Below are 13,260 nucleotides of genomic sequence, written 5' to 3' on the forward strand. Positions count from 1 at the left end.
AATTGCTCAGAGCAGACCCATACGGAATGTAAGCAGCGACGTCCAGATTTTCTCCTGCTTTTCAATTTCTTTTCCCTCTTACAGATCTGCTTTGGGCCCAGGAATCCTCTGAATCATTGCTCTATTCACTCACTGTCCATTCTGGGATTTCCCACATGGATCAAATGGGTCTCTCTGTAAATCAGGGTGTGCTACAGAGTAAAGGAGCAAGAAACTGGAGCTGCAGGCCTGCCATGTCTGTCACTGCTACAGGGGTCGAGATTTGTGATGAGTTAGACCCAGTGTTGGGAGACTCCACATTACATTCTCCAGTGTCTGGCTCTGGTTAGTGCAGAGAGGATTTGATTGGCATCTTTTCCATGTGTAGTTATTCGTAATTCCAATTTATAGTGGAAGACCCTTTTCACCCTTCACCCACCCCTCCCACAATCCATGGACTTAGGTATTGTGTGTGTGTGTGTGTGTGTGTGTGTGTGTGTGTGTGTGTGTGTGTGTGTGTGTGTGTGCTTGAAAAGGCTATTTAGTTTTTCCTAATATTATTACAAATGTGAGTCTTATAGACAAAGGTCAATATGAGTAAGGAGTAAGAAACAGTCTACAGAAGAAAACCATTTTTACAGATATTGGGAATAATCTGACAGAAGAAAAAACTCACGTTTACCTAGATGTGACTGTTTGATGGGAAAATTCAGCATCCCACATGCAAAAGCAAAAAATGACTGTGGCTTTTATTGCCACACGAAATATTGACACTCTTCCTTTACAAGCGAATCTTAATTGTTATGTCAGACAGACAGCAAACTGACCTTTGGAAACAGGACCATGTTAGGCGAGGGGTAAGAGAGTCAGCCATCACAATGAATTCAACTTTAGAAGAACAAATAAGCGCTGACCCCAACCAAGTCCAAAGTCCAGCCAGTAGACCATTAGAGATAAATACAAGTCATAGTATTGCAAGGTTGTGCCATTTTATACTAAGATCTAATCAGCCCATATTAAAGCTAAACATTCTTCCACCACTAGCTCTGTTCTCAACCTATCCCATTTTTCTGCAGGCTCAATGCTATAGCTCAATTCAAGAGAGAAAAGGGACTTCAGTGTTGAGAGGCAGTCATCCTGCATCCCCTGCCCAATCCTGTCTTTACCCTGCCCTCTCACTTCCTGCCCTGACATAAGTTGGTCTTACTAAAGATGTAGGGTTTCAAAGAAGTCAAAGGGTTTTTTTGGTTTGGTTTTGTTTTTGGGTCCGGTGGTGGGGCCTGAACCCTGGGCCTGGGTGCTGTCCCTCAGCTCTTCAGCTGAAGGCTAGTGCTCTACCACTTGAGCCACAGTGCCACTTCCGGCTTTTTTCTTTTTGCTTATGGGGTGCTGAGGAATCGAACCCAGGGCCTCATGCATTCAAGGCAAGCGCTCTACCACTGAGCCACCTTCCCAGCCCCATCAAAGGGTTTTAAGTCAGAGTGATGTCTTTGTCCCAAAAAGAATCACAATGAATTCCATATTATCCCTTCTATCTACCCCTGTGGAAAAGATCTCTCATCTGAAAGTCTCTAACAACAACCAGCACTTAGTTGCTGATATTATGTTACTAGAAGAGAAAGAGAGGGATATATATATATATATATATATATATATATATATATATATATATATATATATAATAAAACCCTCATGCACAATTAAACTTGATTAAAAGCCTAGGGAATGCTAAAAGTAGTAATGAGTACAGGATCCTGCAGAGCAGAGAATACACATGTGCCCTTTCTTGCAGTCAGTAAATGCTGGCAGGGTGACTTCACTTGAGGACTGGAGGAGCAAAAAGGTTGCATTGTCATCCTAGGTTGGTGGCAGACTTGCTTTTGCTCCCAAATCTGGGAGTGTTCTTGCAGAGGGTGGAGCAGACTCTCTGTGACCAGGAACTTGAAGGAGTCCTGAGAAACTGGTACTCAGGCGTGGTCACGGGCCCCATTAAGCTCACTTTGATATCTGGTGCCTGTGGTGTTGAAATGGCATTTGTGTTTTCAATGATATGCAGGGGCTCAATATTCTCTTGCTCCACCATCATGAACTGACTCCATATTCCAAGGGAAATGAAAGCAGACGCTCTATCTACCACTTTGGGTTGATGCTTGACCTCCTATAATACTGTCATTGGGTCTGGATTGGGCACAGCATGGGCAACTATCATAGGGCCAAAGACTTTAGCCAGATTGGCAACGTCCATTTTAGTGTTTGGACTCTGAGCCACTCTCTGCAAGTGAATCATGAGAAGACTAATGTGTCCCTATTGGCCTGGGGCAATTCACTGACAACCTGGTACCTGGCAGCTAGCTGTAATCTTCATCTGGGATTTCTGCTGCTTCCAAAAAGGCTTTGTTTAGCTGAAAGATCAGAAGGGGTTCTTTGAGGCTTTGAAGGAAGTCTTTTAGAAGGCTACAGAAGGCATGGAAATCATCCACTTTGCTGAGGAGAGATACTGTTTTCAATTTCTCTTTCAGCTCTTTCACTGTCCAATCACACCCTGAGATCCTATACAATCCTGTCTCAGTCAGCCCTCTCTGTTCACTCTCATTTACACAGTGGACAATAATGGAAGGGATCGCTGGAGATGTCTGGGACACAAAAATCAGCCAACATTCCCTCTCCATTCTTGACAGGTGTTCCTGTAAGGGGAGGGATGCAGGTAAGGGGACAGCGGTCCCCACATTCTGAATGAGAGACTGCTCGACAATCTTGACACTTCAGAGATGGTTGGCCAAATTTTATCCGCTTTCCACCTGGAACACAAGATTCAGGTTTAATAACCATCTTAGAGACAAAGTCATGGAGGCACATTCCTCCATTTGTTTGTGGTATGCCCAAATGGTCTGTCTCAGTTCTTGGCTCCAGTGGCCTGATGCTAGAGTCACTGTTCCAAGTTTGTAAAGTACCTATTTACCTTCGCCTCCTGGTCCAGTACGGCACTCTCTCAATAATGGACACAGCTTCAATGGGCTCACCATCACTGGAAATAGTCACTGTAGTTTTTGCAACTATGGATTCATTCCCCTGGTCTACTGTGGAGCCAATGGAACAAGTTTTCTTTCAACAAACTGTGAGCTACGAGAGTAACTCTTTTCTCTTTTTCCTCAATTTAAAATTCCTCACCATGGAAGAATCCCAGTCCAGTGATTCATCAGTCTTGTCAAAGCTGATATCTGATTCCTCAGTAGTTGATAGTCTTTTCTTGCCAGCATTGCCACTGGATGGTTGGCCCTTATTGAGAAAAGCCAGAGCTCATTTGTGCTCCTCACTTAGTTGAATGCTGCCAGATGTGTCACACATGAGCATCTCTCAAATCAGCTGGATTTGTCTTTCCAGCTTCTCACAGTCAGCCTCAGCTCATTGTCTCCACTGATCTCTAGTTTCACTTGATTACATGCATGCTTCAGCTTAACATCAAGAGCACTATGCTCCGATTCTGCTTTCATCAAAAGATCTTTGTAATTCCCCAGCTCACGATCTGCTCTCCACCACTTCTTATAGAAATCCTCAGTCTTTTGCCAACTTGGTGAAGTTCATTTCCTTCACTGAGAATTTCCACAAAGCTGTTTAAACGGCACAAGCCGCTCAGATTCCACAAATTCAGCATTCTAGTATCTGTCTTTCATGGTGGTTGCACTTCCTCCCTGTCTAGTGCCAGGTCCCCCTGAACTCGCAGCCCCCCCCCACTCCCCACCATGCTCACTTCGCAGGGTCCTCCAGGTCCCACCTAGGTGGCCTGGCACTTCCCAACAGCTCTCACCCAACAGCCAGGTATTGTTCTTTGAGATGATTTCCCTCTCTAGTCTGCTCTGATTTGCTTTTCAAAGTTCACGTTTAGGACACTGAGAATCATTAATACACACACCTATCCTGATGCCAAAATGACACTGGCATTGGGTGTACTGACCGGCCCTCCCTCAGATGCCCTCTACTCAGGGCTGACCTGGAAAGGGTATTGCCTGCCACAACAAACCCCAGGGGTCTGGAGACCATGCAGAATGCTTCTCCTGAACTGCATTTTTCACCTCTCAAAGACACAATGGGTCAATGTCATGCCAGTGGTCTGTTTATGGAGTATAGTGAATGAATACTTACATAAATAGTAGAAAATCAAATGGTTACAGACTGGGGCGGGGTGTTTAGTTGCTGTAAACAGGGAACTTTAGACTTGAATATTGATATTACAATTCTGTTCTTCCTATAGTGTGGGCATTGTACTTTTTTTTTCTTTGCTGTTGTTGGTCATGGGGCTTGAACTCTGGGCCTAGGCACTGTCCCTCAGCTCTTCAGCTCAACGCTAGTACCCTACCACTTGAGCCACTTCCAGTTTTCTGGTGGTTAATTGAAGATAAGTGTCTCATGGCCTTTCTTTCCCTGGGTTGGCTTTGAACCACGATCCTCAGATCTCAGCTTCCTGAGTAGCTAGGATTATAGGTGTGAGCCGTTGGCGTCCGGCTGAACATTATGCTTTAAGTTTTTCATTTCTAGTGTTCCTACCTGATGTGAAATAGGAACCCTTGCAAGAGACAAAGTGGGTTTATCCAGAAGCAGGGAAGGCCACCCCTTTCTCCACTCTAATGAATGAAGTGCCTGTCCACCCTACACAGAACAAGTGTTCATGTCACTTTTACTGTACTTGGTGCTGCCCTGTCATGGTACAGAAATCCTGGGCATCACCCTGAATTAAGAAAGCTCAGAAAAGCACCTAGGTCCTGGGTTCAAACCCCATGACCTACAAAAAAAAAAGGCAGGTAATATACTGTACAAACATATCAATTACAACACCTTCAGAAAATGGGCCCAAGGAATGTCCCATCTTTTGAAGGAGTAGATAACCAGGAGACAAGTAATCAACTATGTTGATTCTAATTGAATTGTCTCTCTGAGGGATCTGAGTAGTTGGCAGAAAGAAGATCTGGATTCTGTACCTTCAACAAAGGTGATTCTTCAGTTAGTGCTCAAAAACAGTCAAATATGTAAAAGAAGTCATCTGGATCCTTACTAAGGCCCTGACTTCAAGTACCAAGACCAGCACACACAAAAATGTACTGTGACCATATTCACCAACAATCACCATCTCTATTGTCCCTCCCTCTAACACTCATCTCAGCTCCCAACAGAAACGGTTTTACTTGCCTCTCATGCATTCTTTAGTGGACTGGTATTTTGTGGAGGAAAGGCATATGGTGCTCTGAAGACAAATTATTCAGGACTCTGCAATGTTGGGAGAGTAGTACCTCTGTTACTTAGTAATTTGACTCATCAGAATAAGGGGCATCATCTCCCCAGAAAATGTGATGAGAACCTTGTGCTGTTAAATACTGCTGAGCTGGCTGTAGCTTCAGCTTTTATTCTGCCTGTCCCTTGTCAAGATATGGGGTGTAAAAAAAAAATTCAACAGGCTGGCTTGTGTTTTCAACCAAATGACAAAGGTCACAGCTATAATTTTGGAAGAAATAAATCAGGAAATGAAGGAGTTAAGAACAGGAATCTTAAAAAAATCGAGCCGCCATAGATTGTTTACTGTTAAAAATCATTTAGGATGTGAACAGTTTGCAGGACTGTGCTGCTTTAATATAACTTACGATTCTCAGAAGATTCAGAATCAGCTAGCACAGCTCACACAGGAGCTGAAAAGGTTAAAATTCGGTGAGAACTGGGGACTTTCAGGATGGCTTTTGCCATTTCTGGGCCCGATAATCTCTATTTTAGGGATTATTGTGCATATTTCAATGTTTATCTTCTAGCATCCAGTGTATGCTGACTCAAACAGAAATGAAAATTGTGCTTTCTGAAATAATAGAAAAGGGAAATTGTGAGAGCCCTCCAAAGCCAAGCTGTGAGGCCCCAAAGGATGGGAGAATGGAATGCCTCCTCCGGACATGAACTCTCAGAATGCTGAAGTTTATCAGTCCGGTCTTGAAGGGAATTTACCCAGGTATAGGCTATTTCCACAGCAAACTTTCTGGGAATGTGGGGATAGACCAAAAACCTATGCTAACTGTAAGTCATTTGCTGCTTGCACACCTTTTTCTTAAGATTAAAAAGGTCATTTATCACGTGAGTAAAACTATACTGACTTCAAGGAAACTGTGACTTCATTTTCTGAGTATGCACCTGTACTCTACTCAATAAATACCCTGTAAAATGGACCCAGGGGGAATAGAAGCTGGTGGAAAACTTCATGCCACAGGTGCCCCAAACCTCAATTCCATGGTTTGGTGTCTGTCATTATCTTTTCCTCTGTCACCACATCTATGTCTGCCTCTCCTATGGTCATCCAATGGGCGGTGTAATCGGGTCTCTGTTAGGTCTGAATGGCCAGGTGTCCTTATCTGGAGACCGCAGACCAGTGCCTTCATTTCCCACCACTCCATGCCCTGCATTCTCTCTACCTGCCATGTAGCTGGCACCAGATAAAACTATACTGACACTTAACAGATTAGGGTCTTGAGCAAACACACCCTCCACTACCCAGCTTCCTTCCTTCCTCCACATTGTGACCCACTTTGCACATTACCTATGTCCCAGCATCAGTTACTTTTCTACCACTCTGCACCAGACAAAACCAGCATTCTCATGGACCACTACACATGTCCCAACCCATGAGTGAGAGAGGGCATCTTTATCCCTGGCTGGTGGCTCCCCTGCAGGGGTTCTCCCCAATCTACCCATGCTGCTATTGACCCATCTCTGTCTAAATCTGGTCACGGAGAGAAGATGGTTTGGGGGATCTTGGAGAGACATAGGCCCAGGGATACCTAAGACAGACAGGTGGTCAGAGAAGCTAGTCTCCTGGCTCTAGCCTCACCTCTGTGGTGCCTTCCTGAGACTACTTTCTCCTTCCCCTGGTATTCATAGGATTGGAAGGCTCCCCCTCCTGACATTGCTCCCTTTATTTCAGCCCCGTGTTTAGCTAGGCTTTATGTAACAACTTCACAGGAAGGACAGTTGAAGACTTCTGAGAGCTCCACTGGGAAAGGACTAAGGGTGACCATATATGCAGAAGGAGGTAGTGGTGGCGGTGTAAGTTTATGGGGCCTCAAAAAATGTCAAAGATCAGAGGAGAAAGAAGAAAGATGTCACCTCTTAGGCTAATAGGGGCCTCATGGGATGACCACCGTGAACTGATGGACACATCCTGTAAACTCTGAGCTCATAGTCCAGGTGGAATATGGGCAATTGCATAAGAACCCTCTTAGGTAACGTGAGTGCGGTAGTAGCAAGAGCCCTCCACACACTGCAACTGAGGATATGCTGCCCAGGTGGCTCAAATATTCTCCACTTCCCTCTGGAAAGTTTTGATCTTGCTGAGCACTTGCACCTCAGGCCTGTAATCCTAGCTACTCAGGAGCCTACGATCTGAAGCTCTTAGTTCCTAGGCAGTGGAGGCAGACAAATCTGAATGAGTCTTACCTCCAACTAACCAGCAAAAAGCCAAAAGTGGAGCTGTGTCTCAAGTGGTCGAGAGCTAGCCTTGAACAGATAGTGTCTAGTGTATACTCACATACACATCAGTGCAAACCTAGCATGTTCCTGTGAGGGAGGAATGTTCTTTTCATGATCCCTGGCTAGAAACCTGACTGGAAAAGAGATGGTGGGTATGCAATAGCTGAAACAGCTAAAGACTAGCCCAAGGAGACAAAAATGCACATAAATGCTGGTCCCTAAGCGAGATACCCATTAAAATTATACTTCCATCCAGGTGCTGGTGGCTCATGCCTATAATCCTCACTACTCAGGAGTTGAGATCTGAGAACCACAGTCTGAAGTCAGCCCAGGCAGGAAAGCCTATGAGACAATTGTCTCCAACTAATCACCAGAAAACTGGAAATGGAGCTGTGGCTCAAAGTGATAGAGGATTAGTCTTGAGAAAAAGAAAAAAAAAGAAAAAACTAATGTTATACTTTCAGTAGCTGTGTCATAAACACCAAGCTTGAAGCCCCTTGTCACAAAACTGAGCTAAAATTAGTGAGCTTTGAGATGACTACAGAAGTGGCAAACCACAAGCTGTTACCATAGAAAGACCTTATTCCACAAAGGGCCCTGGTACCTCCCTAGAATCCACCCAGATATCAGATCATCTGTCAGACCAGGACCATATCATCTTCTCTTGGTTAATCTTTTCAAAGTTAATGGCTTTGAAAGTCACACAGCTGAGCAACACATTATTCGCTTCCCACTGACTTACTGAAGACAACACCTCTGATGTGTATGTTATGACAACACTTGCTTGGCTTGCTTCAAAAACTTTCTGAAGGCCACTTTCACTAAAAATACTGGGTTTTGACCTGAAGCTATGGAGTGCTGGTGAAATAAAAGCCTTGCAATCTCCATTTTCATCTCATTCTGTCCCTTTGCTATCTTGTCCTGTGATGCAGATCTTTTTCAGTAGTGCATGTAGACACATCGATCTTTTTTTGTTGTTTGTATTTTTGTTTATTTTTTGCTGGTCTTTGGGCTTGAACTCTGGGCTTGAGTGCTGCTGCTGCTTCTGTTGTTGCTTCTTATACTTCTTGTTGTTGTTCTTCTTCTTTCTTCTTCCTCCTCCTCTTCCTCCTCCTCCCCCTCCCCCTTCTCACTCCTCCTCTTCCTTCTCCTTTTTCTTCTTCTTGTCCTGGGGCTTGAACTCAAGAACTGTTCCTGAGCGTCTTTGTGCTCAAGGCTGGTACTCTAACACTTGAGCCATGGCATCACTTCTGGTTTTTGAGTGGTCAGTTGGATAAGAGCCTCACAAGGACTTTGATGGCTGGGCTGGCTTTGAACTGTGATCCCCAAATCTCAGCCTGAGTAGCTAGGATAACAAGTGTAAGCCACTGGTTCCTAGCTCTTAAGCTTCTTCTGCTCAAGGCAAGCACTCTACCACTTAAGGCAGAACCCACTTCTGGCATTTTGGGAAACCACCTCCATGACCAATGCACAATTACCAAATTAATTAGCCCATGCAGATAATCAATTTAAACCAGCTGTAACTTTTCAACAATGAGTAGCAGGCTAATCTCTCTCTCTTGGTCACTGCTTTATTTATGCAAGCTCAAATGAAGAGCTGGGCTCCAGTGGCAAGCCCCTGTAAACCTAGCTACTCAGGAGGCTGAGAGATATGAGAATCTTAGAAGCTAGCCTAGGCAGAAAATTCTGATCTCCAGTTAACCACTAAAAAAAAAACAACAAGAAGTGTAGCTGTGACTGAAGTAAGCCTGTGAAAGCGAAAGAGGAAGATAGAGTGGAAGACATTAAGGAGGAAGCAAGAATAAATATAAATAAGATAGAGTGGAAGACATTAAGGAGGAAGCAAGAATAAATTTTTTTTTATTTTAGGGAGCTGAGATCTAAGGATCATGGTTCAAAGCCAGCCAGGGCAGGAAAGTCTTTCAGACTTTTATCTCCAATTAACCACTGAAAAGCCAGAAGTAGCCTTGAGCACTAGCCTTGAGCAAAAAACTAAAGGACAGTGCTGAGAGTCTGAGTTCAAGCCCCAGTTTGTACATGCAGGGCATACTTACACACAGACATGCACACTAGCCAAAGTAAAGAAAAAGTAGTCTTTTTTCTTCTTTGCGCCAGTTCTGGGGCTTTGACTCACCCACTTACCCTTTGGGGGGGTGTTAATTGGGGATAATAGTCTCACAGACTTTGATGCCTGGACTAGCTTCAAAGCATCATCCTCAGATCTCAGCATCCTAAGTAGCTAGGATTACCACTGGTGCCTGGCTTCATCTGTCTTTTTGACAGCTAAAAATACCTGAACCAATATCTGTGCCTAATGAACCTGCACTGTCTAGACGCAGAAGTGGAGGGAGACCCTGAAGATCAACTTATCCTCCAAAGAAAGGAAAGAAAGAATGGTAGATCAGCTGAATATGAGGGAGGCTTATCCCCAAACGTAGAAGGAGCACGGGTTACACAAATGGAAAGGCAACCAGACAATGGCACATGGCCCAGAGAAAGCCTGCAACAATTTACCTTTAGATATCCCTTCTAGTAAGGATCTCGGATTGGAGCCAGATCAGGCAGGGAAGTCCATGAGACTCTTATCTCCAATTAACCACCAGTTGGAAGTAGAACTGTGACTCAAATGGGAAAGCATGGGAGAAAAGCCAAGCGAGAGAACTAGGCCCAGAGTTCAAGCACCAAGCACCAATACCTAGAGGGAGTGAAGGAGGGAGGGATGGAAGGAGGAAGGGGAGGACAGAGACAAGGAAAGGGAAAGAGTTAAGGAAGAGAGAGGAAGACAGGAGGAGGGGGAGGGGAGGCCAGGGAGGGGGAGAGAGAGAGGGAGAGGTGTTGGGGTTCTCAAACTCGCTTCCCGCGTGGGTTTGGCCGGCAAGAGAAGCGCCCGTGAGCGCCCTGCACCACGTGGGCCCGAGCTCTCCAACCACCACGCAGCTTCCGCTTCAAGCGCGACCCGCGCCGGGACTCACGCACGCTGCTGTGCGGGGTCGGGGCGGGGGGTCCCCCATTCTCTGCACGGACTTGGACGCAAGACCTAGGGGACCCCCGCATCTCTTCGCTGGCCTCGCTCCCCGCACCTCCTCCGCGCCAGATCGCTCCGGTGAACGTGGACCCCACCTGGCCCACCGCCCTAGGACGCGTTCTCGGGCCGGGGAAAGGGGACGATCTCCGCAAAGGGAGAGTCGAAGGCCGGCCCCCAGCCCCGGCCACCCAACCGCTCGGGCCCGGCTGCCTCCCGCGCGGGGGGCCGGGGGGGGAATCCACTACCGGCGCCGCCCCGCCACCCGGGGCACCGGGACGCCCCAGCGGAGACCTGGCGCCGCCGGGGGGTGCGGAGGGCGGCGCCGGAGCCGCGCGCGATCGCCCCGACACCGGAACCTTCGATCGCGGCCCGGCGCCCCGCTCGACCCCCGCCTCCAACCCGGTGATGGGCGGGCGCCGCCGACCGCGCCCCGGGACCGCCCGGCACGCAGGACGAGCCCCGCACCCCATCCCTGCGCCCCCCACCACTCGGGACCGGAAAGGATGCAGGGAGCCCCACGCGCTATCGGGGGGGGTGGGGTGGCATGGACGGTTCTAGTTACCCCGTGACTCATTAAGGCCCCGGTACGACAGGGGACAGCTTGTCCGTCCACCGGTCCTACCTGCTGGGCGGCCCGGGAAAACTGGTCGGGACTCACGGTTCTTTTGCTTCCCGAGGTCACCGGCCACTGACCAGGCCCGAGTCTGTACCAGTGTCCTGTCTGTCTGTCTTCCTCGGTTTTGTCGGTCGGTGTTGTCTGTCTGTCTGTCTCCGCAGGTGGCCTCCGCCCGGCCAGGAGCCGCAGGAAGGGCTTGAAGGAAAGGACCCTGTGAAGGGTTGGGAACGTGGAATTGGGCCGTGGTCAGCCAGGGATCTCCCCGATCTGGAATCTCCTGGAACCTCCCCGATGCTGGTTGGAGGAAAGTCAGGAGAGAGCTTGCTCGGTGGAGGGGTTCATCCAGAGTCGCCACCCACCCGGCCAGGCCAAACTCTCTGCAGCCCTTGCAACCGGAGCTCTGCTACGCCTCTCCCTCCGGTTTCCTTTGCCGGCTGTCTCCATTGGCACTGGCCCGAGGACAAGCGAGAGTCCCAGGAAGAAGGAGGCGGAGCTGCCCAGAGCATCCTGACTTGCTTTGCTCTGGGACTTGCAGTCCTGAGAGTTTAGGTAAATTAAAGGTAGGTTTAATTAGCCGATGATAGCCTGTCACCCTCCTCCTGCCTATGGAGATTAAGAAGCATGTGTGTTTATCAGGTGTATGTGCCTGTGCGTGCGTGCGCGCGCGTGTGTGTGTGTGTGTGTGTGTGTGTGTGTGTGTGTGTGAGGGGGGGGGAGGAGGTCTGGGGCCTGAACTCAGGGCTAGGACACTGTACCAACTCTTACTGCTCAAGGCTGTCACTCTACACTTCCTGCTTTTTGCTGGTTAATTGAGGATGAGAGTCTTAGGGACATTTTCTGCCTTGCACTGTTTTGAGCATTCATCCTCAGATCTCAGCCTTCTGAGTAGCTAGAGTTTACAGGCATATGCCACCTGCACCTGCCTGAAAGACTCTTCAAAAAAAAAAAAACTTCCAAGAAGCTGTAAGTGAACTCTGAAGTCACAAAAGCATCAAGATGTACTAGTCTGGTTGAAATCTGGCAGATATCGCTAGGCATCGGTGGCTCATGCTTGTCGTCCTGGCTACTCAGGAGGCTGAGATCTGACATGGTTCAAAGCCATCCTGGGCAAGAGGGGGTGGAGGAGCCCAGAAGTAGAGCTGTGGCATAAGTGGTGAAGCACTAGCCTTGAGAAAAGAAAAAAATAAATTTAAAGCTCAGGGACCTCAATGACCAAACAAAAAAAATTTTTTTTCAGACATAACAAGTTAGAAGCAAATTTTATCATTTATGCCTCACCTGAAAACCCTAGTCTGTCTTCCACAACTTCCAGAGAGAGCAAAGTCAAATCACAGAGCTGGGTAAGGCCAAGAGAATGAAGAGGAGAGAACATGATAAAGGAAATGTGGAATTCTCAACTATACTGGTGGTTATTGGACAGGAGGTAATCTCTGAGCGCTTTCCACTAAAAATGACTGCCCTAGGTGACACCTCCACCCTTGGAACTAGATGTCTCAGTAGACTTGTATTAATAGTAATTCTGCTCTTTGGTGCTCTATCCTGCATCCTAAGATGCATTTCATTAAGAGGTTCTTGACTGAATTCTCCCCCACGTCCCCCTTTATTCATCTCCCCATCTCGCCTTGGAAGTGCCAACTTTCTGGTGCTGATTTTGTTGGGCTTTGACTTAGTCCTAAAAATTTACTCTATTGGCTGGGTGCTGGTGGTTCACACCTGTAATCCTAGCTACTCAGGAGCCTGAGATCTGAGAATCGCAGTTCAAAGCCAGCCCAGGCAGGAAAAGCTGTGAAACGCTTATCTCCAATAAACCACCAGAAAACTGGAAGTAGCATTGTGGCTCAAGTGGTACAGTGCTCGCCTTGAGCCAAAGAGCTGAAGGACAGCACCCAGGCCCAGAGTTCAAGCCCCATGACCGACCCCCCAAAAATTACTTTAATGGAGCTTTCCATAGAGTCTATTATACTTCATTTATTTATTTTTGTAACCACTTACATACTGTCCAATGAGTTATGGATTTATAGGTTCATTAGATCTACCGTGAATAAGGGAAAGCATACATCTCACATTTTAAAAACATAAGGAGGTTCTCTGGAACCCTGCTCATACCATTTGAAGAGCATCAATCCATGTTATCCTCTACAATGAC

The 13,260-nt window shown here is 47.0% G+C and overlaps 1 pseudogene; it reads right to left on the reverse strand.

The window, feature by feature from the left end:
• Positions 1–1,795: 1,795 nt before the first annotated feature.
• Positions 1,796–3,485, reverse strand: LOC138810031 (rac GTPase-activating protein 1 pseudogene; annotated as a pseudogene).
• Between the last annotated feature and the right edge of the window lie 9,775 nt (positions 3,486–13,260).

The sequence above is a fragment of the Dipodomys merriami genome, unplaced genomic scaffold (genome assembly GCF_024711535.1).
Source record: "Dipodomys merriami isolate MVZ:Mamm:240054 unplaced genomic scaffold, mDipMer1.0.p SCAF_5, whole genome shotgun sequence".
Classification (NCBI taxonomy): Eukaryota; Metazoa; Chordata; class Mammalia; order Rodentia; family Heteromyidae; genus Dipodomys; species Dipodomys merriami.